This window comes from Artemia sp. Qi Xiang Cuo, chromosome 12, assembly GCF_049724085.1.
Source record: "Artemia sp. Qi Xiang Cuo chromosome 12, ASM4972408v1, whole genome shotgun sequence".
Lineage (NCBI taxonomy): Eukaryota > Metazoa > Arthropoda > Branchiopoda > Anostraca > Artemiidae > Artemia > Artemia sp. Qi Xiang Cuo.
Genome location: NC_142805.1, coordinates 17892110 through 17917109, shown reverse-complemented (window position 1 = coordinate 17917109; position 25000 = coordinate 17892110). Strand labels below are relative to the sequence as shown.

The following is a 25000-nucleotide window of genomic DNA, read 5'->3' as shown; positions in this document are numbered from 1 at the left end:
TCGTCTCTGGTGTCTTAACTTAGCTTATGTGTCCACATTTGTCAGCATACTGGGCGATTTTGTCGGCCCATTCTTTATCCCCCCCCCCCAGAATCCAAACCGTAGCTTCGTCCCTGGATGTGTCACAGCCCTTTCTTCTGAATATTAGAAACTCCCCTCACTTTGTGCTTTTAGTCAGTTGGGTGCCCCTAAACGAAGCATGGTACTTATGCATTTTATCTTACACACCGCTATATACTGTATTGGGAAACACTAAAGGAAAACAGTCAAACGGGTATTTGCAATAGAGAAATGGATCGCAAAGCGTGGTTTCTCATTGTGTTTACAATACTTAAACGTTTGTTTTTCGGGGTTTAGGGGGGGAAAAGGTGCCTAGGTTAGGTAAGGTTACATATTTAACGTATGCTCTGCTTTACCTCCCATCCCCCTAAAGTGCAAATATAGAGCCTAAATTTGTTTCTAAACTATTGTATTTGCATCCTATTTTATTTTATTTCATTAGCATTAACCAAACTTGACTTCTTTCGTGTGTAAGATTATGCATAAGTACCGATTTATTTAATTAAGATTTGGTATGACCTCATTTGGGTTGGAAAGAACATAGATCTTCTTTGAGCACCGAGGAATTCAATGTTAGATCATGCCTCAATCTGGGAATTCTATTAAAAACAATCGGTTTCTTGAATAAAGAATTTTTACGTGTGTACTGATGCTGTTTTGCAACGTCAGTAGAGCAATAGCTGAGGTCGCTAACTAGGTATAATATTGAAACAACTGGTATCTAAAATATTATCATGTACTCCACAATCTTGCTAGGGGGCCAAGTAGCTGTTGCTGCATTTTTTTCGGAGCTAGAGGGGTTTCTGAACGCACCCCGCCCCCACCTTTGACCATTCCTCCGGACCGGGCATACACACAAATAAGAAACTATAAAAAATTAAATGTCCATTACTGATTATAAAAAGTATTACTCATAAACTATTAATTTTGGCCAGGTGTCAATTTTAAATCTTAGCAACGATGCGAAGCAGAGACAATTGAAAGACAGAAGTTTTATTTGAAATGAATTGGATTTGAAACAAGTCAAAGACTCGAGGAATGAAAGGACTGTACGGTAGTTCATATACCCGTATATAAATTCTGGAACTGGAAGTCAAAACAAAAGAAAAAGAAGCAATATAGTAGATTTCCATATTTTAGTGAAAGAGTTATTTTAGATAAAGAGAGAGAGGAAAACCGTAAAATAAGCGAGGAATTTTTTGTTTGAAGTTTCTTATTCACACGTACTCAGTACCCGGTACAACTGAATAGTTGCATATTTTACATAAAAAAAGATAGAAGACAACACTTTTCCGAGTGATCAGATAATCCCATTGGATTGCGAGAAAAGTTAATTGCTTCATGTGCACTGACATAAAAGATGACCCAAGAGCGCTCGTTGCGAGGCAGATTTCTCAAAGTTCAGGGACAGAGCCTTAATATGACGAACCCCAGACCGCTCCCATTACTTTATGAGTTTGTCAGGTACGTGGGAATGCCTGCTCTGCCACTCGCAGGGTTGCCACCCCTAGATGATTCATCGCTATTTCTTGTGATTTTTTTTTATATAGCTTTAAAAATCGCTTAATCGGTACACAAACCACTAGATTATTGAAGAAGTTCATTAAATCAACCAAAAAATCACTAAAATCTAGGGTACTTATCCATTATTCAGAACACACACAAGAAGTGAAGTTAGATTAATCATAATGAAATATACCAAAATATGATGAAAATATAATACTTCAGTTACAAAATTATGGAAACTACAACAGAGAACTATGGTAGGGGACCCTCCCAGAACACATTATATTAATTACTTAATCTAACCCAACCAATATGCCATCTTTATATATTAAATATTTAATAAAAATATACCTAAAACTTAGGCTTCAACTGAACCTAAGCTAATTTTCTTCGAATACTGACAGGTATAAACCGGTTATTTTCTGATGCGCAGATCCAAATTCTTGAGTGTGTTCTGAATAACAGACAAGTTCTAAATCTAGATATTTTTTTCACCGGGCGACAACCCTGGCCACATGGTCCATGTATCGCAGCATTACTTTTAAAACACACGTGGCACACTTCTACCACAAGTCTTTTTGCCATACATGGCACACTATGCACTACGCCTGCCATATTACCTACAAGTGTGGCGTACGCCACCTGTGCAAACGATTTTTGAAAGTGGACAGCCCCACGGTCAGTTAATTACGCTACACATCCCGTTGCTTGCTAATTACTGAAGATATAAGGATTTGTCTTGCTAAAGGTCATGTGAGTGTGACCTTATTAATTGCAACGATTTAGTTGTAAGACAGAGGCTAGATGCAAGACCGAGATTTATTCTTTCTGATGATGGTTTTTATGATCCCACTTATCTTGAACTATCTCGAGTATATAAAATGGTATTTGGTTTATCAGCTTAAATAATCCCCTAATCAGAAAAAAAAGAAGTTTAAACCCTGACGGATCGTATGTAAACCGGTGAGATAGACTTACTTAGCCATTGTGAAATAACTGTTTGAGCAAAAAGTTTTAAATTTTCCCTAAAAAGCACTTGAGTAAAAGACCACATGTTAGATAGGCTTATGTTTTTTATTGTAGTTCTTGATCGTTCCATAATCCTTTTGTCGTTTTCCCGTTGTTGTCATATTTCTTTTCCATAGAATACCTAGTTCTAGTATTACTCAAACGAATAAAAGTTTATCTCACTGCAGTAGGCTAACTCAAAAGGTAATATGTGACATTTTTTGGGAAAAGTTGCATTTATATCCTATTCATTCAACCAAAACAAGTTCTATTGTTTGGTTCAATCTGTTTTCCCCTGTCCTATTCGGTTTGTTAGATATTTATAAAAAGATCCCTTTTTCGAAATATGTTGTTTCCAATTTTGTTCCTTACAAAAACTGTTACAAATGGAGCTTCTGACATCAAAATTGGCTTCCTTGGATCATAGATTCCTAAAAAAATTCTTGCTTTTTCCTTCATAACAGCAAAATAAACATATTTTATGTCCGATCTTCTGTAGAATTTATGTTGTGTTACATACCGTCTTTTGAATTCTCATGGCTGACTAGCCCCACTTAATCGTTGGATAAATCAGCGATCAGTGCCGGATCCAGGATCTTTTTAGGGAGGGGGGCGCAAAATAGGTTGATCCGTTAAACTTGCATTAAGAGCAAGTTTAATTAACGCAAACTTGAGTTAATTAAGTAAATTACACTACTTTAGACTATACTAGGGGGGGGCGTGCCCCTCCCCCTGGATCTGCCACTGTCAGCGGTTCCAATTCACGAAAATGCAGGGAGGGGCAAGGATTTTTTGTTCTATTTTTTAAAATAATCATGAGGGGAGTTATTTTTGTTTCTTCCGATATTTAAAAAACAAAAATACCGTTGGAAAGGTACCCCCCCCCCCCATTGGCGCCCCAGTTGATAACTACAGAGACCAGCCTGGATAAGTAATCTACAGGCCAGGAACGCGTGCATAGTCAGTGGCGGTTCAAGCTTCTCTTGCACCCGGGGAATAATGTTAATTAGCCCCCCCCCCTCATCTCCCCTGTTTCCCATAAAATTTTCAGATAGAACTTTAACACAATATTTCGTTTATTAGCCAGTTTATTTTCAATGTATTATTTAAATCATTTGATTATTATTAATTATTTTAATTCAATTATTTCATTAATCTTCAAATTATTTTTATTTTTAAATTAATTTTAACTTAGTAATGGGTTAATACTTTATTAACTATTTTCATTCATTAACTGCACCCTCTACTTTATTTTAACAAACAGTGCTGGCCTTTGGGGGTAGCGACCGCACCGGGCCCTGTGCCTAGCGGGGCCCCGTGATTTTGTGTGACTTCGCGAGGGGTCTCACACAAAAAACCGTGGAATGTACGCCTGGGGTTTCCCATTACCTTATTATTGCTCCCGCTACATTATTACCACGACGTCAGGCCCCGTACATTGGCGACTGCACAAGTCTCCGTGCACCAGTAACTCTTATAAAAAATAAGAGTTCTAAAACTACAAAATGCTTATAACCGTTAGATTATTTATTTCAAATTTTGCACCCCTAAAATTTCTGCGCCCGGGCAAGTGCCCCCTCTGTCCCTTCCCTAAAACCGCCATGGTAAACTAGCCCATAGCTGTCACGCTTCCCAGACTATTTGTAACTGTTTGAAATTTCTCATGGATGCACCGAACATTGTCCAGATGGCATTCGTACATGTTTATTGTCAATCTACCATTGGAATACTCAATTAAACGGAATGACGGAAACAGATTCCCTGATTTTTCCGCTAAAAGACAAGCCAGTAATGGATAGTGGCGATTGAGGATTTCCATGGGCTGGGTTTGTTGACCATTTTTGGCAGTTGTCATTCTTGACTTTCAAATATTTTGAGATTAAGGCCAAGAGTCTTCTGATTCCGTATCAAGTCGTATAAATGAATTTGCTTGGTCATAACAATTTAGTCAAAAATTGTCCTTAATTCGGTAAAGAACAAGACAGTGATAAATAATGACGATTGATAATTTTAATTGACTTGGTTTTGTGACCAATTTTGACAATTTTCTTTCGTAACTTTAAATCAAATGTTTAAGACGAGGCTCTTTCTTCTATAAGTAGTCCTGATTGCTCCATATTAGTGATGGCTAGAGATTGATGTTTACTGTGTAGCTAACCTTAATGTATTAACAGGGCTTAAGATGAGCAGCCTTGTGATTCTGTATGTAGTCGCGCACAGAAAAATAAATTACTGATTAAAAATAAGAAACTGAGTAATAAATTACTGGTCATAACAATCAGCAGGAAAAAAAATCTTTATAAATTCTCATAAGTCCATAAGAACTTTCATGGCTTAAATTGTTGACCATTTGATGATATTTCTGATTAAGGCGGGGACTTCTTAATTTGTGGGTAGTGACCTCTTGTATAGACCCAAAATAAAACTTGGGGGTCATAAAGGACCAGCAGAAACATTTATCTGATTTTTTTTTTTTTCACTAAAAGATATGGAAGTAGTTACTGGTGACAGTTGACGGGCTTGATTTGTTGACCAAATGTGACCAAGAATTACTATAGTTGTTCATTCGTAAACTTCCAAAAATTTGGTAATTAAGTCTAAAGGTTCTATAAGTATGGATTTCAGTCCCGTATTAGGTCAAATGATTCAATTTTAGGGTCGTAAAAACATTCACTCTCAATCTTTGATTGGAATACTGAATTGAAAATAATGATGAGAAGAGATTCATTGATTTTTCTGCTTCAAGACAAGACATTAATGAATAGTGACAGTTGAAAATCTCTATGGCCTTAACCTGTTAGCCAGTTTTGACAGTCACCATTCAAACATTTTAAATGGGAAAGTTCAAAGCTCGTTAAGTCATGGATTGCAAAAATAAGTGGAGGCATTTCAAACGCCACTCTTTTTGAAGGAAGTGACCTGTCTCCACTCAGTATGCACGTCATGAAAGATCGGGATAGATGGCTTTGAAATTCTCTCATTATCAATAAAAACCATATCCGCAAAATAGTTTTACTAAACAGCCCATAAAGAAACAGAAGAAACGCCAGATGCCCCGATTTAGATTGAGCTTAAGTATACAGTTAAAAGCAGCCTAAATAAATAGGTGGGATTTCTTTTAAATTCACTAAAAGTAACAAGAACGAGAATGTATCTAGGATTTTTTTTAAGGGGGGGGGGGATAAAAGCAGTACTTGTGTATTATGTGGCACACACTCGAGATGTGAAGTTAGGTTAGTCATAATGAAATATACCAACATATTATGAAAATACAAGACTTTATTAACAAAATTATGAAAACTACAACAAAGAATTACGGTAGGGGAGGGGGCACACACAACGCATTATATTAAATACTTAACCTAACCCAACCAAAATACACTCTCTATATATTAAATATTTAATAGAAATATACCTACAACGGAGATTTCAACTGAGCCGAAGCTAATTTTCTTCAAATACTGACAGGTATAAACTGATTATTGTCTGATTTGTATATCCAAATTCTCGAGTGTGTACCATATAATAGCAAGTACCAAAAAAAAAAAATTAAAAATGCATTCAAAATTTGTTTATATTCATTTTTGCAACGGTTTTACGAGTCGGACAAACATTTCGGGAAGGGGTCCAAACCATGGGCGCCCATAAGCTGAATTCCCGGGGGGGCAAACTTCGTCTAATTGCTACTTTTAATGCTATATAATAGAAATCTCAGAACAAAAATATAAAAATAAGGCAGCATCATTCAGCCCGGGGGGGGGGCAAGAGCCCACCCCTGCCCCCCCCTATGGGCGCCCATGGTCCCAAACCCCTAGTCTCCCTGGATGCGGCCTTGGCCGAGAAAACTAAAAATGAGATATCAGTGTAAAACGCTTAAATGGAAACTTACACAACCATGTCTATCTTCAGAAAGTAAGAAAAGTTGGGAATTCATTTTTAAAAAAGAAAAATTCCTATATGCAGTTACGCATTTTTTTGCAGTAGCAGTGTCAAGTTAAGGAAAAAAGAAATGTGAGTGAAAAATTAGGAAAAAAATAATCTGAAACAGTACCAAGCAGCTTATGAAGCTGTAGTTATCTTTTGGAATCAATAAATTGTTAATTTGTGAATTTTTACCGAGGAAAAGAGTTGTCAAATTTAACTAACTAGCTTTGCTCATTTATTTTACTGTTCAACTTGTCAACACTGAAAAATGTGGTACTGCCCTAAAACTTCATAATTTTAAACAATCGAAGGAAAAATCGTAGGAAAACAGCGGTTTTCAGGTATGAATAGACCTAACGCATCTTAGGAAAATCTTAGAAAACCCATAACAATCTTAGAATGTTTTTAGAAAAACAACAATTATCAGTAGATAATTTTGGAGACCACACTGCCTTTCCATGACGATAAATAAAAGTTCAAATAGGGATGAAATCCTTTTAATAGACAGTGTTTCACAAACAGTGATAGAAAGGCACAAAAAATACCAGATATTTCGGTCACTGCATTTGTGACCGAAATATCTGGTATTTTTTTTTGAATTTTCTATCACTTTTTGTGAAACACTGTCTATTAAAAGGATTTTATTCTTATTTGAAGTTTTATTTAACAATTATCAACTATGAATCTAACACAGGTAGAGAGAGGCAAGTGATGTTTTTTTTGCTATCCTTGGTAGTTCCAAAGTAAGTCCCCTAAACTGTTTAAATTCTTTCAAAGAGCGATCCATAGTTAAAACTCTTAAATCAGTCTTTCTCCTTTCTTATCCCTCTTTCTCCCTCATTGTAGGCTAAAAACACTAGATTTTCTTCTTTTTTTTTCTCTCTCTCTTTAAAGACTCTTGAACTATAACTGGCTTTGTCTTTTCGCCTCTCCTCTCTCCTTACCGATTCGTAAAAGAGAGTAGGCTATTTCTTTTGATAAGTATTATTGCCCACCCCCTTTGTTTTTTAACGTCTCTCGAAGTATAGCCTAGTTAAAGCGCATGCTTGTAACATATTTCCAAATTCGTGGTCGCTTATGAGCTCTTAACAACACAAGGAAATAGCCACTTACCATTTGATTCTATTGCTATTAGAAACGCGTCTATAAACCATCATTCTATTATGTTGTTTCACATTCCTCTTGAGCTATTCAATTTGGGTGGCCCCCCTGCAAAGTGAACCTGGTAAAAAGGACCCCTTCTCCCTTTTACCAGCTGTAAGATGTCATCCTTTTCTCTATTGTCAAATGAACTTATGTTTAGATTACGATGAACTTGATTTTGTATTTATGTCCTTGAAATGTACAGGGTTTTATGTAACATTAGCATCATTTTTATTATGGATAAAAATCATCAGTGCCACAGGGGCGGGGCGGAATATTTTCAGAATCCGGGGAGAGGGTGGGTTGATATTGTTTAGTTGTTTTTTTAATGAAAATACCAAAAAAAAGGTATTTTTCATGTAGGAGGCGAAAAGAATCGCCCCCACCCATGTACGTCACTGGTGGCTTCATATTGGACAAGTTGAATTATGATTGGTTTACATTAGGTCTGTAAGAATGTAATCTTGCTTTTGGCTGGTGGATCACTCATTGCTGACCTATCATAGACCATCTTACATATTGTGTAACACGAGCTTCTGAACAGAAATGGTAATGAGAAATCGATCTTAGAGGACACAATTGCATATAAACAAATGTTCGGAAAGATTTACGTTTTTTTTTTATTATTGTCGACAACCACGCTCTGAGTGGTATTACTAACAAAAAAATTTAAAGAAGTTATGTGTGTCATACTCATATCACCCCAAAACTGAAAGGAACGGAGCATGGTAAGAAAACAAAGCAAAAAAAAAAAAACTATTTTTATAGCCCCTCTTTGTATCCCTGGCTATAAAGCCGTTTGGGGAGATTGTTTAACTTTATTTTTTGAGGGTTGTTGTATTTTGTTTATTTATATTTAGGATTTTTCTAAATTTTATGTATTTAGGATTATTTGTATTCAAAATTAGATATTTGAGAAGACAGTAAGTAGTGCCACGGTTGTTCGCTAGATTTCGAATAGGTACGAGAAAGTTTAGACTTAACCTCGATTTTCTTTGAACCTCAACCTTAACTCCGAATATCGTTCAACTTACAGTTGAATTGAAATGCGTAATCAAGAGCTTTCTTTTCAGATCGCTGTCAGTGAATGGGGGGGGGGGGGTTGCTTAGTTTAGTTCTTCAACGTATAACCCGAAGTATCCAGGGCTATATTTCTGGAGGCTTCGTACTAATTTCGTAAATGGATATATTTATTATGTAATCAAAAGTGCAAAACCTTCTTTTTATTTTTTCATAAGAAATCCTCCCCTTACTATGCTGCTGTCAAGAGGATTCAGACAACGTTCATCTGTGACGCAGATTCACGAAAATGTCGGGGGGAAGTGTTTATTTTCGTTTTATTTGTTCTTTTTTTGCCCCCTTTCTATTCAGCGTTTGGCGGAAAAGATAGAAAATGAATCAGCCAATTAGGAACGCTATTTTCCAGTGCTTTGTTGAACAAACAGTTAATTACCATTTTAATTTTTCCATTGGCTGTTTCTTAAGTCTTTAAATCTCCAAATGACGATAGGACCGAGGGTAGAAGATTTTTGGAGGGTTAGCGGCCATTGATGATGTTTTCAAATATTAATAGATCTATGTTACTGAATATTAATAGATCTATGTTACCAGCGCCACCATTAAATCTTACCAGATTACGTAAAATAGGTGGCGTGAAAGTCCGAAATGAGAAACAGTATCTCTAGTCCGAGGTCAATGTGATTCTAGCAGTACGTTCAGACACACAGGAAAAGGGTTCCCAGCCTTTAAGTATAGTTACTTGACCTGTAAAAATATTAATGTTTTTTCAAAAAGTCTAACTGGCCCTTTTCCATCCAGTTTTTATATCCTTGTAAACCGTTTATTTCTCGAAAATGTGTTTTTGACGAAAAAAAAAAGGATACGGTGAGGCAATTGCAAAGAGTCTACACATGCTAGGAACCTTCTTCATAACGCAAAACACGTCATCTTCTATTAAAGTCCGGACGTGGCAATTCAGAAGGTGTTATGTAACATTTTTTCAAAAAAAAAAGAAAATGTCCCACCCTTTCTAACAAAATAAGCCCTAACGAGTGGCTCAATCTTTTCTCTTATCCTATTTGATTCTTTATATATTTATAGGTTTCTTTTTTTTACTCCTTTTCTTGCTAATAGAAATAGTTATGAATTAATGTTTTTGATATAAAATTTTTTTGTTGTTTACTGGAAGTATGAAAAAACAATCGGCCATTTTCAAACAGCTACTTCTTCATACCACTAAAAAATGCAACTTATTTTTTCATCTTTTCCTTCCCTATAAAATTTATGTGTGTAACACACTATTTTGAACTGCCTCAGGCAAGCAATGTTGTAGCTATGGGGAGCAGGGAGGTACTGTTGTACAACAGTCTGTTCAAGCACCCCTTAGGCATATTTCATGAAAAATGGGTCCACTGAAGTTGTGAGGGAGAGGGAAGCACAAAAACTAGCATTGCCGCTGGTACTGAAAAACCGACCTACATCTCTCCAGCCGACACGCCATTCTGATTTCCAAAATTTCATGCTTACGATAATAATAGTTGTGTATGAACATCCACTAAGGCATTTAATAATAGAAACTTTAAACAAAATCATACTGAAAAATGATGAGAACAAATGTATTACATGGTTAGGGGACATCCTGATATGTGATCGTCCTATTCCGCTAAGTAATAAAATTACCTTAGACAAAGGCTATATTCGTCGGTGATGCTAAGAGATATGTAAACTATTGTTTTCATGCCTGAATTAGCCCCCCCCCCACCCCCACAAACACACACGCTTTATAGGTTTGAAAGATTATTTCAACATTGTGTCATGACTAACTCTTTTACGAATTTCGATGTTTAGTTAATTATACAAATTTGGGAACATTTGGTCCTCTTAAACAGTTTCTTAATATGAGTTTTATTATTATTTAATTGTTTTATTTTTTAATTTGTGTTTATTTAATTAATTAATTAATAATGTATTAATTATTTTCACTTATTAATTGCGCCCTCTGCTTTGTTAATAAAATTACAAAATGACTATAACCGTTAGATTATTTATTGGAAGTTTTGCGCCCCTAAAGTTTTTGCGCCAGGTGCGAGTTTTTATTTTCAAAACATGCCCCTTGTGCAAACATTTTTTGCACAAGGGGCAAGTCATTATTGTTAAGAATCAGGGAACGTATGCTCCTCTTACACAGTTTGCCGAATTGTGAAAAATCAGTTAGCCCGTTATAAAAGCAAAATAAATTTATTTACACATCTTATGAAATGACACAATCCGAAACAGAAAACAATTCAATTGTTTTCAAATTGAAATCAAATTGATTATTGATACCCCAAGTAGTATTTCCAATTTTTTTTTTTTTTTTATTAGTGTTATTAAATAAAGTTTGCTTTTTGATTTTTTTTTTAAGGAAAAAACGGCGGTCATTGGACTTTGTAGAATAGTCTGTTCATTGAGTCTTTTTGGTCGAAATTCGATGTTAAATCTAAAAATGAGAAACTTACACTTGCGTGACTTGCTAAATAATTACTGTTTACGCAATATATGAAATGTTATAATTAGGTTTCAAAAATAAAAACCTGTGTCAAGAACAATAAATACCTTAACAAATTCAACCAGTGACATCATGTTTTAAAGTTGCGAAATAATATAAGCATCTGACATGCATTTATGTAGGAAAGTAGTGTCCTCGAATCCTGTCTTTGATTAATAGGGCAATTGTTTTATTTCCTTTAGCTTTCATACAAAAAACGTAATTTTTTTAGATGTTGACGAATTTGGCTCGAATTACCCCCCTGAAATGCCCATTACCTCTAAACAAGCTCCTACTTACAAGACAATATTCAGTTACTCAATATACTGTTAACGAAATAAGGTAGTGGAAATAATACGGTGAAAATAATTCAAAGGCTGATACGTGACAATTTGTTGAAAATTTAGATTTACATCCTGACCTCTTGAACAAATCAAAGATTTTTGTTTGGTTCAATCCGTGTTCATATATCTTATTTAATTCCTTGTATATTTAGTAGATTTATCATAAACCTGTTTTGTCTTCTTTTTTTTTCCACTCATACGAACTATTATAAGTTAAAGTTTTTATATCCAAATTGGCTTTTTATTGTATTTTTGATGTCTGGTAAGCTTTCTTTTTACAAGCCATTCCATTGTAATAATAGTCAAAACACCCGAAAGACATTGTTCAACATTTCTGTTCTTCATATAAAACTTGTGTTGCGTAACATAGAACCTTTTGCATTAGGATACTGCAGCCTAAACAGAATTCTGTATGCTATACAAAAAAAGGGGTAGAAAACAGCAAGTAACTGAACATTGTGAATATTACGACAATTGAGTAGTTTATTAACGTGAATACTGTGATTACAAGATTTTGAAAAGAGTTTAGAGTTTACTTATTCAATAACAACAATGAATTTGATCAAAAAGGGAAATATTCACCAGTATGTTCCCACTGCAAGGCGCTATTCCCGGGAATACCGGGAGAGAGAGAAAAAAAACACTTAAACAAAAGAGGCAAACTGTCGTCTACTACCAATTGCCCACCGCTAAGCAAACCCGAGTGAGGTGTTTTACGCAATAAACATTACCAAAATGGCTCAGAGATATCCCCCTAGGGGAGATGAAGGAAAAAAATTTAGAAAAAAAAACGATAAAAGAAAAAAGAATAAACCACTTAGAAGGTGTTTTACGCAATAAACATTACCAACATGGCTCAGAGATATCCGCCCAAGGGGGTTGAAGGAAAAGAAGAAAAAAGCTTAAAAAATGAACCGTAAATGAAAAAAAGCATAAATAACTTAGAAGGTGTTTTACGCAATAAGCATTACCAACATGGCTCAGAAATATCCCCCTAGGGGAGATGAAGGAAAAGAAGGAAAAAAAGTTAGAAAAAAAACGATAAAAAAAAAAAGTATAAACCACTTAGAAGGTGTTTTACGCAATAAACATTACCTACATGGCTCAGAGATATTCCCCCAAGGGGGATGAAGGAAAAGAAGAAAAAATGTTTAAAAAAATAACAATAAAAGAAAAAAAGAATAAATCACCTAGAAGGTGTTTTACGCAATAAACATTACCAACCTGGCTCATATATATCCTCCCAAGGGTATTTAATTAAAATAAGAAAAAAAAAGATTATAAAAATCAAAAATAAACGGAAAAAAAAAGAATAAATCAATGAGAAGGTGTTTTAAGCAATAAACATTACCAAAATGGCTCAGAGATATCCGCCCAAGGGGATTGAAGGACAATAAGAAAAAAAAGTTTTTAAAAAAGACCAATAAAAGAAAAAAAAAAATAATAAATCACTTAGAAGGTGTTTTACGCAATAAACATTACCAACATGGCTCATAGATATCCGCCCAAGGGTATTGAAGGAAAACAAGAAAAAAAAAGTTTTTAAAAAAGACCAATAAAAGGAAAAAAAAAGAATAAATCACTTAGAAGGTGTTTTACGCAATAAACATTACCAACATGGCTCAGAGATATCCGCCCAAGGGGATTGAAGGAAAAGAAGAAAAAAAATTTTTTAAAAAATAACAATAAAAGGAAAAAAAAAAAGAATAAATCACCTAGAAGGTGTTTTACGCAATAAACATTACCAACATGGATCAGAGATATCCGCCCAAGGGGATTGAAGGAAAAGAACAAAAAAAAATTTTTTAAAAAAGAACAATAAACGGAAAAAAAAGAATAAATCACGTAGAAGGTGTTTTACGCAATAAACATTACCAACATGGCTCAGAGATATCCGCCCAAGGGGATTGAATGAAAAGAATAAAAAAAAAGTTTTTAAAAATCAACAATAAAACAAAAAAAAAAGAATAAATCACTTAGAATGTGTTTTACTCAATAAAAATTACAAACATGGCTCAGAGATATCCGCCCACGGGGATTTAATGAAAATAAGAAAAAAAAAGTTTTTAAAAAAGACCAATAAAAGGAAAAAAAAAAGGATAAACCACTTAGAAGGTGTTTTACGCAATAAACATTACCTACATGGCTCAGAGATATTCCCCCAAGGGGGATGAAGGAAAAGAAGAAAAAATGTTTAAAAAAATAAAAAGAAAAGAAGAAAAGTATAAATCACTTAGAAGGTGTTTTACGCAATAAACATTACCAACATGGCTCAGAGATATCCGCCCAAGGGGATTGAAGGAAAAGAAGAAAAAAAAAGTTTTTAAAAAAGACCAATAAAAGGAAAAAAAAAAGAATAAATCACCTAGAAGGTGTTTTACGAAATAAACATTACCAACATGGCTCAGAGATAACCGCCCAAGGGGATTGAAGGAAAATAAGAAAAAAAAGTTTTTAAAAAACAACAATAAAAGGAAAAAAAAAAAGAATAAATCACCTAGAAGGTGTTTTACGCAATAAACATTACCTACATGGCTCAGAGATAGTCCCCCCAGGGGATTTAATGAAAATAAGAAAAAAAAAGTTTTTAAAAAAGACCAATAAAAGGAAAAAAAAAAGTATAAACCACTTAGAAGGTGTTTTACGCAATAAACATTACCAACATGGCTCAGAGATATCCGCCCAAGGGGATTGAAGGAAAAGAACAAAAAAAAGTTTTTAAAAAAGACCAATAAAAGGAAAAAAAAAAAGAATAAATCACTTAGAGATAAAAAAAAAGACTTAGAATTTTCTGAAGGTGCTAAAAGGTGGACCCTCTTTAGCCAACTCAGGCAGAGTATTCTTGGGACTATGACTGGCGCTCGGGACATTAAAGTCTGATATGACTGATGGGGTGAATGTGAAAGAAGCATTATGAATTATGGAGAGAACTTGAATTATGGGTAAGATTTGATGAGAGACAAGAGTCGGACTAGTTCTGCGGGCCGCAGGAACATCGCCGTGCAGACAAAAGGATATAAAGCGGCTTCAAATAAAGCAATGGCTCAGACGTAGACAAGATTTCTTTCAGGAAAAATGCTCCTCGTTTTATCAGATATCTTAGTGAGTGGTTTCAAAAACGAAGAAAATATTGAAAATTATATAGTAAGGCAAAAATAGACGTAAGCCATAATATGAAATTGAAAGGAATTTTTATAATTGATACAGGTAAAGCATGTTTAATATTCCTAAAAATTCCGGGACTCCTCGGTGTCTTCAAAGAAACTGACATTCATAACCCAGTTTGAACGATCCAGTTGTCGATAAAAGGAAGTTGTCGATTATTGGCTTTCGTCCAAGATTGAATACAACTGTATGGGTCCCAGTTTTTATTTAATTGTAAATTATTTGCTCATTGCGTGTTAATTGCAGTCCAGTAGAACTTTGACTATTGTTACCACTCTGGCAATTAGAGTTCAGAGTTCATTTATCCAACAGAATAGTTGAACAAAAAAAGAAAAACTCAGCAGCATATTCCCACCAAGGCTCAATGGCCAGGAATGAAGGGAGGATCTAGTTTGATAATCTTACTCGGTATGAATCTTAGATTTGAGAGCCCAAAAAAATACCAAGTGAAAAATTGTCAATAAAAATAGAATCATAACAACGGGATTTTCAATTGGGTAGATAAGTCCAGTCTGATTGTCAATAAAAAAAACTTTTATTTTTTTATCAAGTATACATGCCACTGACAATATTGCCACCTTTCCCCAAACTACAAAAGATAATAAAGTAACGAGTAAAATATGTTATAAGTACATATTTTGTTTAATTTTTTAAATCCAACAAAAGATGGTAAACTTGTCTTGGAGCCAAGGCCGTATCCAGGTGGGTTTGAACCCCCTCCCCTCCTGAAATGTTTGTCTGACTCATAAAAACCTAACAGAAATGGATATATATAAATTTCTTATGTTTTTTTTAGTTTTTTTGTGTACCCCCCCCCCCTCCTAAAAAATCCTTGTGTAAAATACCACCCAAAAAAAAAAATCCTGGATACGGTATAGGGGGGGGGGGGTGCAAAACCTTATATTGTCCCAAGGCACTGAAAAACTAACCTAAGCATTTGTTAAAGGTCATTATAAGACGTAGTGAAATCAGTTCATTGAGTATAGAGCTGAAACTTTACTCCGGTGAGAAACTTCAGTTTTTGTCCCTCTATTAATAGTTTTTTTTGTTTTTTTTTTCCCAATCCGCATAACGGTGGTACATCGTATTAAGGTTGCGAGACCAAAGCATTGTTTGCAACATTCCTTTTAGGTTTCCTGCAATTACATCTTCGAGCTGTACTCTAGTTAATTCGTAATCGAGCTGTACTCTAGGGCCCAACATTTGGGGAGGGTCCATATTTGAGGAGAGGAAATAACGGGCAAACTACTCGTAAACGAAAAAAAAAAGAAGGTCGTGAGATCAGCAAACAGAAAACTGATTGTACGTAGCTTGTTTAAAATTATGGAATATATAGCACAGATCTAGTGGTAAAATCATTAAAACTTGAATTGAGTAAAAATGAGAAGTATATCCCGAGAAGCGTAAAAAAAAGTACTACAGCTCCTATGCTCTTCTCTTCCCTCTGGTGGTTAGAATACAGCAGCAATTCCTTTTGACGATTTCTAAATTTTTGTGACATCTAATTTTAAGTAAATTAGATGGCGCTTATGACATCAGACCCGTAATTTAATATTCAACATGCTGAACCTATATAAGAAACCGCTGTCTCATTTGGACAAGCTTATTAGACATAACCGGTATCGTCAGTACCATCAATTGCTATTGCATTTTTTTTTTATGTTATTGAATTTCCCAAGTCATCAAATTATAGAAGCGTGCACGCCTTCTTTTGAAATTCAAGGATTTTAGTGGTGCGAAAATAATTTGTAAGGGGGTTAATCACCGTAGTATCTCCTAAGAAAGTGGTATTTCGAAAATAGGAAAAAGTTTTGCCTTTATTCTAGTTATAAGTAATTTGCTACTGTTTTTGCCATTGTTATTATTAGAAGCATAGACAATTTTCTGATTTTGAGGAGTTTTTAACTTTGCCCCTTCAAATCCCTTTCAGAATGTAGACTATTAGTAATCAGTGTCACTGTGTAAATCCAAAACATCAGTGTCACTGAAATATAATTACTAATTTTGTTTGTTACCTTATTTAAGTTTGCTGAATTTGTGTTCTTCTCAAAAAATTTCGTGAGCCAACTTGGCCACATGCATATGAACTTAATCGTTGCGAGGAGGAGGAGAACGGCTGCAGTTCAAAGTTCTTAAAAATAAAAACAGGCAAATTATATGAAAATCTATAAAACTGCAGGAAAAATTGGAAATGCTGTTAAGAAAATTTAATCCCCACCACCCCACCCCTGCACATCTGCCTGACTCATTCTCTTATTTTGACTCATTAGCTGGAGAATTTGATCCCTTTCCCTATTAGCTCCCCAATAACTTCTATCTGTATCCTTCGATGATTCTTTGCATGTAAGCCAATTTAGTCTTGTTGATATTTTCTGAATTCATTACGAGTTACATTGGATTATATTACCTATTAAGCGCTATTTTTTGCCTAGTACTAAGACATATGCTATCAACTTTAAAATTACGTCTTGTCTTTTGGCGCCTATGAAAAAAAGAAAGAAGTCTACCGCCAGAGGACAGATGGCTACAGTAGTAAGCTGCCTATAATGGTCTTGTTGTAGTTCGTGAGCAAAAACGTTGGAATTCGCTATTAGACGTTGCCAACTGTGAATTATTTAAGACAGTGTTTTTAGTTATTCAATCATGTTTTTTTATTGGAGTAGATTCAAGCAAGCATTAGCAACAACAAAACTGACTAAGGACATAACCATATGACAGGCAAAGCTAGAAAGGCAAAGCTGCTCTCCCTGTTAAGAAAGGTGCCCACAGAAAGTAAATTCACTGACACTAGACAAATTCGTCGTTGTCAGGCGAATATTTTCAGGTAATATTTTATTCGCACGATAGATATTCGCAAGACGAAATACAATAAACTTCTAAAAACAAGAAAATGAACAAGGAAAAACTTTCTTGATCGTTTCAGCTAATCTCTCCAACGTCTTAAAGACAAAAGCAATAACAATCCACAAATCGTTTGTTTCTGTCTTTTAGAAATCATATTTGAAATTTCGCGTACCTCACGAATTCGCTGTTATGATGCTAACTCACGAATTCGTCTGCGAAAAAAAAATCGCTTTCTGTTGGCACCTAGCTTTAGACTTCAAAAGTCAAGTTCAGATTTTTGTGAATGTCTCATATTTTTCTGATGGTTTACATATTTTGGTGATTTTGACGAAACTGGCCTAACCACCGAAATGCGGTACCTCTCTCCCTGAAGGCAAAATACTTAGGACTTGCCAGTGGTGTCTAATTGTTAAGTTAAGAAAGTGGATAACGAGACGTGATAGACAAAGGCAGGACTTTAATGTGATGGGGGGGGGGCATAAATTAAGATACATTCCGGAAATTGATGGATGACATAGACATTTCAAGCAATTATTGAGGAATTGTCCAAATTTTAGTAGAAAGATGTTCCAAGCCACCCACCCCCCCCCCCTTTCAATCCTCTGCTTGCGTATCTACTAAAAATAATATCTAAATGTACTGAACGTGGTAAATGAAAACAATCTATGGAAAAAAATACTCCACTTAATTTGTTCAAGCTTTGTTTTCATTCATTAACAAAATTTGAATACAAAGCGTCACGAAAAGAAATTAAATTAATCAAATTCGGTCATCTTTCTTTTATTTTCAAGGAAGGACGATGAAGACAGCGAAAAAAAAATGAAAATTTCGGATTGAATTTGCTTAAAATTCGGATTGAATTTGCTTTCGGATTGAAAACTTCGAATGGAATGCTGCCAACTGCGCCCTCTACTTCATTTTTATAAAAATAAGATTAAAAAATTGCAAAATGATTATGACCGTTAAATTTTTATTTGAAATTTTGCTCCCTTAAAATTTGTACGCCCGGGGCAAGTGCCCCCTTTGTCCTCAAAACCGCCTCTGGGGTAGCTTTTTCAAAATCTTTTATTTTGTGCGTAAATTGATTTTTTTTTTTCTTTTACTATATTTCGTTTAGTGCCAGGCTCTGCTTAAAGCTGGAAAATTATTCAGTGCTTACAAATATTTTGGTAGACCTAAATTAGCCTACATGACGGGCGGTGGTTACTATAGTTGATAGATAGGCTCTACCAGTAAGTTTAGGCATAAAGTTTTCTTACCCAGCAATTATCGTTTTGACACCTCGAACAAATTGAAGTTCCCATTTCCAATTAAAGTTCATTTTCGTTTGAGCCGAAACTACCCTGGTTTTTAACCTGTGAACTTTTACCGACACAAGTACATGATTCTAACTCGTATTTTATCGTTTCCTGGGGTATCATTTTTACTCTGAAACGAAATTTTTATTTAATTGGGCTCAGCAAACAAATAGATTATGAAAAGTCTTACATTAGGACAGATGCTTAGAAAGAATATTTTTCAGGAGTAGGGGTGGTGGAGTCTGAAAAATACAGACAATGGCTAAATTAAATATTTTTTGTACTTATGTATAATGGCCACCACACTCAAGAAGTGAAGTTAGGCTAATCCTAATGAAATATACCTAAATATGATGGAAATATAATAGTATATTAACAAAATTTTGGAAACTACAAAAGAGAATTATGGAAATCAGGCCGCCCAGAACGCATTATATTAAATGGTTTCTAACCTAACCAACATAACAACTCTATATTAAAATATTTAAATAAAATATACCTACATTGTAGTTTATCTCTCTTGGGCTAAGCTGATAATCACCGACTACATATTGAAATACAGAAAGAAATCGGTTCTACTCAAATCAAGAACTTAAGTGTGGTTGCTATAATATAAGAGTAGCATTTTTTTGTCCTAACACTAGTGTTACTACTGCTAGCACTTACTAACAGATCACTGCAGCACCGAGTCGCCTGAGGCCAACATAGCTGCGCAGTCTCCTCCTCCATCCCAGTTTGTTCAAAGCTTCCCTCTTTACACCTTTACACTCTACTGTTAAGACAGAAGTATAATTTTTGAAAACCTGTGGTTGGGGAGGGGGGAATAGATTTTGTGTGGGAGGTATGAGTGTGAATGCTCTCCTTACCAATGAGAAAACCAACAAATTAAATGATGGAAAAAGTTGAATAAAAGCCAAAAATTATAAGAATTAAAAACCAAATACCTAACAACAATAAGCCAATATCCGCGATTTGCAAAAAATCCAAAAATTGGAACCGGCATCGACGGATACTAGTGATGGTGCTAGTATCCGTCGATGGCGGTTCAAGTTTTTGGATTTTTTTTTTTTCAAATCGCGGATATTGTTGAATGACTCACTTTTATGGTTGTTAGTTATTTGGTTTTTAATTCTTATAATTTTTGGTTTTTATTCAATTTTTTTCATCTTTTAATTTTTTGTTTTTTTCATTGGTTTTTTCACATTCACAATGACTTTCCGCGTTTTATTTTTTATTTTTATTTTTCGGCACTCTCATTGAAATTGAATATACTGTTTCGTTTCGCGCTGAAGAAGAGAGGCGTTTGTCCCCTCGAAATATTCGCTTTGTTGTGTTTTGTCAGTATTAAAAGCCCCATTTTTGCTCGTTTTTCTTTCTTTATGTTATGTCAGGCCAATGTGGTTTAAGAAATTATCACCATTCCCTTTTGTAAACCTTGATTAGTCTGATATTTTTTTTGTTGTTGTCGTCGCGGAGTTCAGTATAGCGCAAATGATGCAATGACGTTTGGAATGTTAAAGGGATAGCCAATTCTTTCCTTTTTGTTTTAAGTTGACTTAGTTAATCATTTTAATTTCGGTTCGTTTTAGGATTCATTTATTTTTCTATAGCCGTATCTATTATCTTTATATTTGATGTGATTTTTGTTTTAATTTCTGTTCATTTTGGATTTCATTAATTCATTAATAGTAATTTCTGTTCGTTTCAAGCTTCAACAGTATTTTTTTTATTTTCGCCCGTCTTAGGTTAATGCGGCTCTTTACTTTTCTTTGAAAGAATTCTTTTTTGAAGTTTTTTAAAGTTAATCTCGAAAAAAATCTAAAATTTCGCATTTTTTTTGTAGATTTTCTTAGACTTTCGTCCCAGGATTCTTGGACTAAGTTCGGTACTAGTGCATTAGATGGTCACTTTTATATATTATGTTTGGAAACGAGTCATGCAATGACAGACGAAACCCTTCAGAGACCGGTTATTTTCAAAGAGACCGCTGTTAAGAAATGGAATGTAGAGTAGTTTTCATTACGTTTACGATATTTAAACTGTTTTTTTTGCGGTTTAGGGGGGGAGGTACCTAGGTTATGCTACGTATTTAATATATGTTATGCTTTACCCCCACCCCCTAATGTGCAAATATATAGCCCAAATTTGTTTCTAAACTATTATATATTCATCCTATTTTATTTATTTCATTACCATTAACCAAACTTGACTTTTTAGAAATGACCATCTAATGCACCAGTACCAACTTCTTTTTTAAAGTGTTTTAAACTTAATCTCGGAAAAAAATGAAAAATTTCGCTTTTTTTGTAGATTTTGTAGACTTTTGTCCCAGGATTATTGGACTAAGCTCCTCCACGAATCGATTCAAAACTTTACGTTTCACCTCCTCCCAAAAAATTCATTTCGCTTAAATTCATCCTTATGACACTTTCCGACTACATTCAGGGACGACTTGCTTTTTGTTTGACCCTAAACGAATTGTCGTAAAGTTGAGCTTAGAAATGCAACAAATCTCAGTTTGACAAATATTTTGCATAATGTCTTTTGAATTAAAGTAGCTTAATTTTAATCTCATGGGGCAGTATAGTCTGATTTGTAGTTACATATGTTTTTCTTAATAAATTCAATCTAGTTAAGCCCTTCTTTTTTATTTCAGGTAAGAATATTTAAAACACGCATCACAAACGAATTTGGAATAGCCATGAAAAGGCACATCACAATGCAGTCTCTTGAAGCAAAATCCTCCTTTGTTAACACCAATCTTATTGTGTTGTCTACCCAGGTAGGATAATTATACCCTTGGGTTGGTTGTACCCTTTGGATAGACCTATACGTCCTTGCCGAAAATCTATGGTCTCTGATAAGTGTTTGATACCCGTAGAGAAATCTAATCTTTGCATTGAGATTATATATTTTTGGGGTATAAAATATTATGCTTGGCGAACAGAAGGGGATGTTGGTATTTTTATGGTGGCTGGGTAGGGGTCATAAGGTCGACTGGTGAACAAAATGAAGTGAAAAAGATCGAATTCAAAATATTACTTCAAAGGGTGTTGATCAATTGAGTTATTTATTATTCAGGGTTGTCGGATGCCGTAAGATCTGTCATGATTATAGTGTTTTTTCTTTTTGGTCTATTGCGCATGATAATTATAGATGAGTCATAAGAATAGTTCTTGAAAATAGTCATGGAATTTTTGCATTAAAATCTCAAGTCAATTGCCTTACTTGAATATTGAAATCGACTTAAGTGGCGCCTTCACTATCGTTAAAATGTCCATTAAATCAGTTCATTGATGCTACGGTAATCTCTAGGGTCAGTTTTGCGTAGCAGACCAGACTGGTTAAGAACTTATTTTTCTGAGATAAGGCCTTGTTCAGTGATTTTCAATTTTCACGCTCAGGCCTTAGTTCATTGTTAACGACATCATCAAGGTAATAATTTATATAACCTTCGAAGGCCCGTTGTAGTTCATTAGATTACTGAGACCTTACTTCTCTGAAATAAGGCCTTACTTTAATCATTTTCAACTTCTAAACACAGGCCTTAGTTCTTACGCCATTAATGGGTAATTAATCCAAGTAATAATATGACGTTAAATTGAATCACTGTATATCTTTAAACTGCTAAGACCTTATCTTAATTATGGTTTTTTAAGCTGGGGCCTTAATTCTCACACTATTAATGGTTCGTCATGTTCATCAATTGTACAACAATCGATACGGTCGTTTTTTGTCGTCAGATTGCTAAGAACTTGTTCCAAAAATTTTCAACTCATGTCCTAGTTCTTGTGTGATTAGTAATTCATCAAACTCAGTAGCTATGCAGCCTTTTAACAAGGCCCTTTTTTCTTCCTCAGACTGCTAATATTTTGCCTTTCTGACGTAAAGTCAGGCCAGGATTTACCAATAGGCCCGGGCCTAGGGGCACAATAAATCATCATTGAGTGACTTTTTCTTAACAAAAACTGGACTGCTCTGATTTATCGTCAAAGTGCCAGATGCACTCCGCCATTGCGCTGCCTATACGCAGAAAGTTGATTTTAAAACAACACAGGAATTCCGTGGCCACTTACAAACCATCAGATGTCTCCCAAGAATGGCAGCTGAGAGTTCAGTACCTCTCTTTTATTATATTTGGCCCACCAGCTGCGTTCTGTTCAGTGACTCTACTAGTTGCGTTGTCGATCAGCGTATATACGAGGGCTATTCAGACACTAGGGAACGTTTTGTAATAAAACAAAAACTAGGTACAGGAAAAATATTTTATTATATACCTGAATTATTTTATTTCGCAGCCTTTAAAAAAAAAGAAAGTTTTTTAAACTGAAAGTAAGGAGCGACATTAAATCTTAAAACGAACAGAAATTATTCCGTATATGAAAGGGGCTGTGCCCTCCTCAACGCCTCGTTCTTTACGCTAAAGTTTGACTTTCTCACAACTCTTTTTTTAAACAATAAAAACTTTAGCGTAAAGAGCGAGGCGTTGAGGGCACAGCCCCTTTCATATACGGAATAATTTCTGTTCGTTTTAAGATTTAATGTCGCTCCTTACTTTCAGTTTAAAAAACTTTCTTTTATTTAAAGGCTGCGAAAGCGGGGGGTTTGGGGGGTGGCAGCCCCCATCTGTGCCTCCTAATCCCTGTACGTTTTAAGGTTCGACCTTGTAACTCAGCCTCTTTAACTCTTTAGAAAACGTAGTTTTTTTCAAATAATTTCTGCACGTTTTTGTACAGTTTATTACTTATTATTGCTTGAATAACTGTTAGCTGATTTGACAGCTTGCGGGCTCTTATAGGAAAACGAGCCCGCGTTTTCGCGGGCTCTTATAGTAAAACGATAAGAGCCCGCTTATAGCGGGTTCTTATAGGAAAACGAGGTTTTTCGTAAATGTAAATTGGGGGGATAATTTTTTCGGTCTGAAAATATCAAAAGGCCCTAACAGGTCGAATTCTGCTTCGAATGAGTCCTCATTCACCCGGATCAGTTGCCAACTGTGGCCTGTAGGCGTGGCTAAAAAAAAAAAAAATTTGAACTTTAAGTGGCTATATTTGGTTTTTGTATAACAGGGAAGGATTGATTGGATTGAGCTGAAATTTCGAGGATAAGCTCCCGGGCCCTAGGAAAGTTTAACCTCTAAATTTCAACCCAATCGGACAACGTTAAAGGGGGGCTGTGGTTGGAGGTTCGAAACTTCCGGCCCACTTTTACCCATGAAGATAAAGTCGGAGGGGGTGAAATTTTGCACGTTTCTTAGTTTGAGCTTGGGCTACGAAATGCGATTACCGCTGTCTCTCTGCGACTGCTAGGACCGGAAATCGCTTAACATTGTGGTGGGTCGCCTCTTTATAGAGGCACAAGTGTGCCTCCTTGATTGAACATCATTTTAAAGACAGCACAATTAACGTTCTTTATTCAACTATATCGTAGAAGGGATTGAGGGGGAGGGAGTGGTAGTAAGCACTGCTAACCATTTCCAATAATATCCAATGGGCCCTTCAGAATGGATTTTGATATCACCCTCCGTGTTTCACCTCATCTATATTTCACCTAAAATTCTACCTGCAAAACTGTTCTGGTGTTGTTGTTTTTTTTAACATAGATAAATAAAAAGGTACTTGAGCCTAGTTGTTCCACTATCCCATGATTTTTGTAAACCGAACGTTATAGATTGTTAAAGTCATCTTTGGGAAGATTTTGAAGAGCCCAATTTTCTTTTGGGGAAATTTGGGGACAGTAGAAGTATTGCTTAAGCCCATTCACAATGAAATTTAACAAACACCAGATTCATTCATGTGAAAGCTTAGCTAACATTCTGGTGTTATTGAGCCGGCAACCATATTAAATTTTTGAGTTTTGGGGAATTTTGCTAAGGTCAGCCAAAATTTTCTTCTTTAATTCTGAGTGGAACTTAGTGATTAAATTGGTTCTTTTCATTGAACTGGTTTATGCTTTAAACGAAATAACTTTGGAAATATTCTTTTACATAGATAAAAAAAAAGAAATAAGAAAAAGGTTTGTCCGAAAGTATTTATGATATGGCTCACTAAGTAAATCTCAGGATAATATAATATTTATTTTCAAAAGCCTATAACAAGCTTTAATAGTGCCGAATTTGCTCCATGTGTCCAGTAAGGGAAATCAAAACAACGAAACAACAACAAAACAAAAGTTAAAAATAA

General features: G+C 35.0%; 1 protein-coding gene across 3 annotated transcripts in view; it reads left to right on the top strand.

Annotated features, from left to right (window-relative positions):
* Egfr (epidermal growth factor receptor) overlaps positions 1 to 25000 on the top strand; it is a 202134-nt gene that overhangs the window by 52373 nt on the left and 124761 nt on the right. Inside the window, exon 2 of one of the 3 annotated variants that reach the window (XM_089098378.1) lies at positions 21475 to 21600. The exons of 1 other annotated variant lie outside the window; for it this stretch is intronic. The gene's annotated coding sequence lies outside the window, so the exon portion shown is untranslated. Of the gene's footprint in view, positions 1 to 21474; positions 21601 to 22235; positions 22254 to 25000 lie in introns of those variants that run through there. One more of the 3 variants, XM_089098379.1, reaches the window with a different exon arrangement.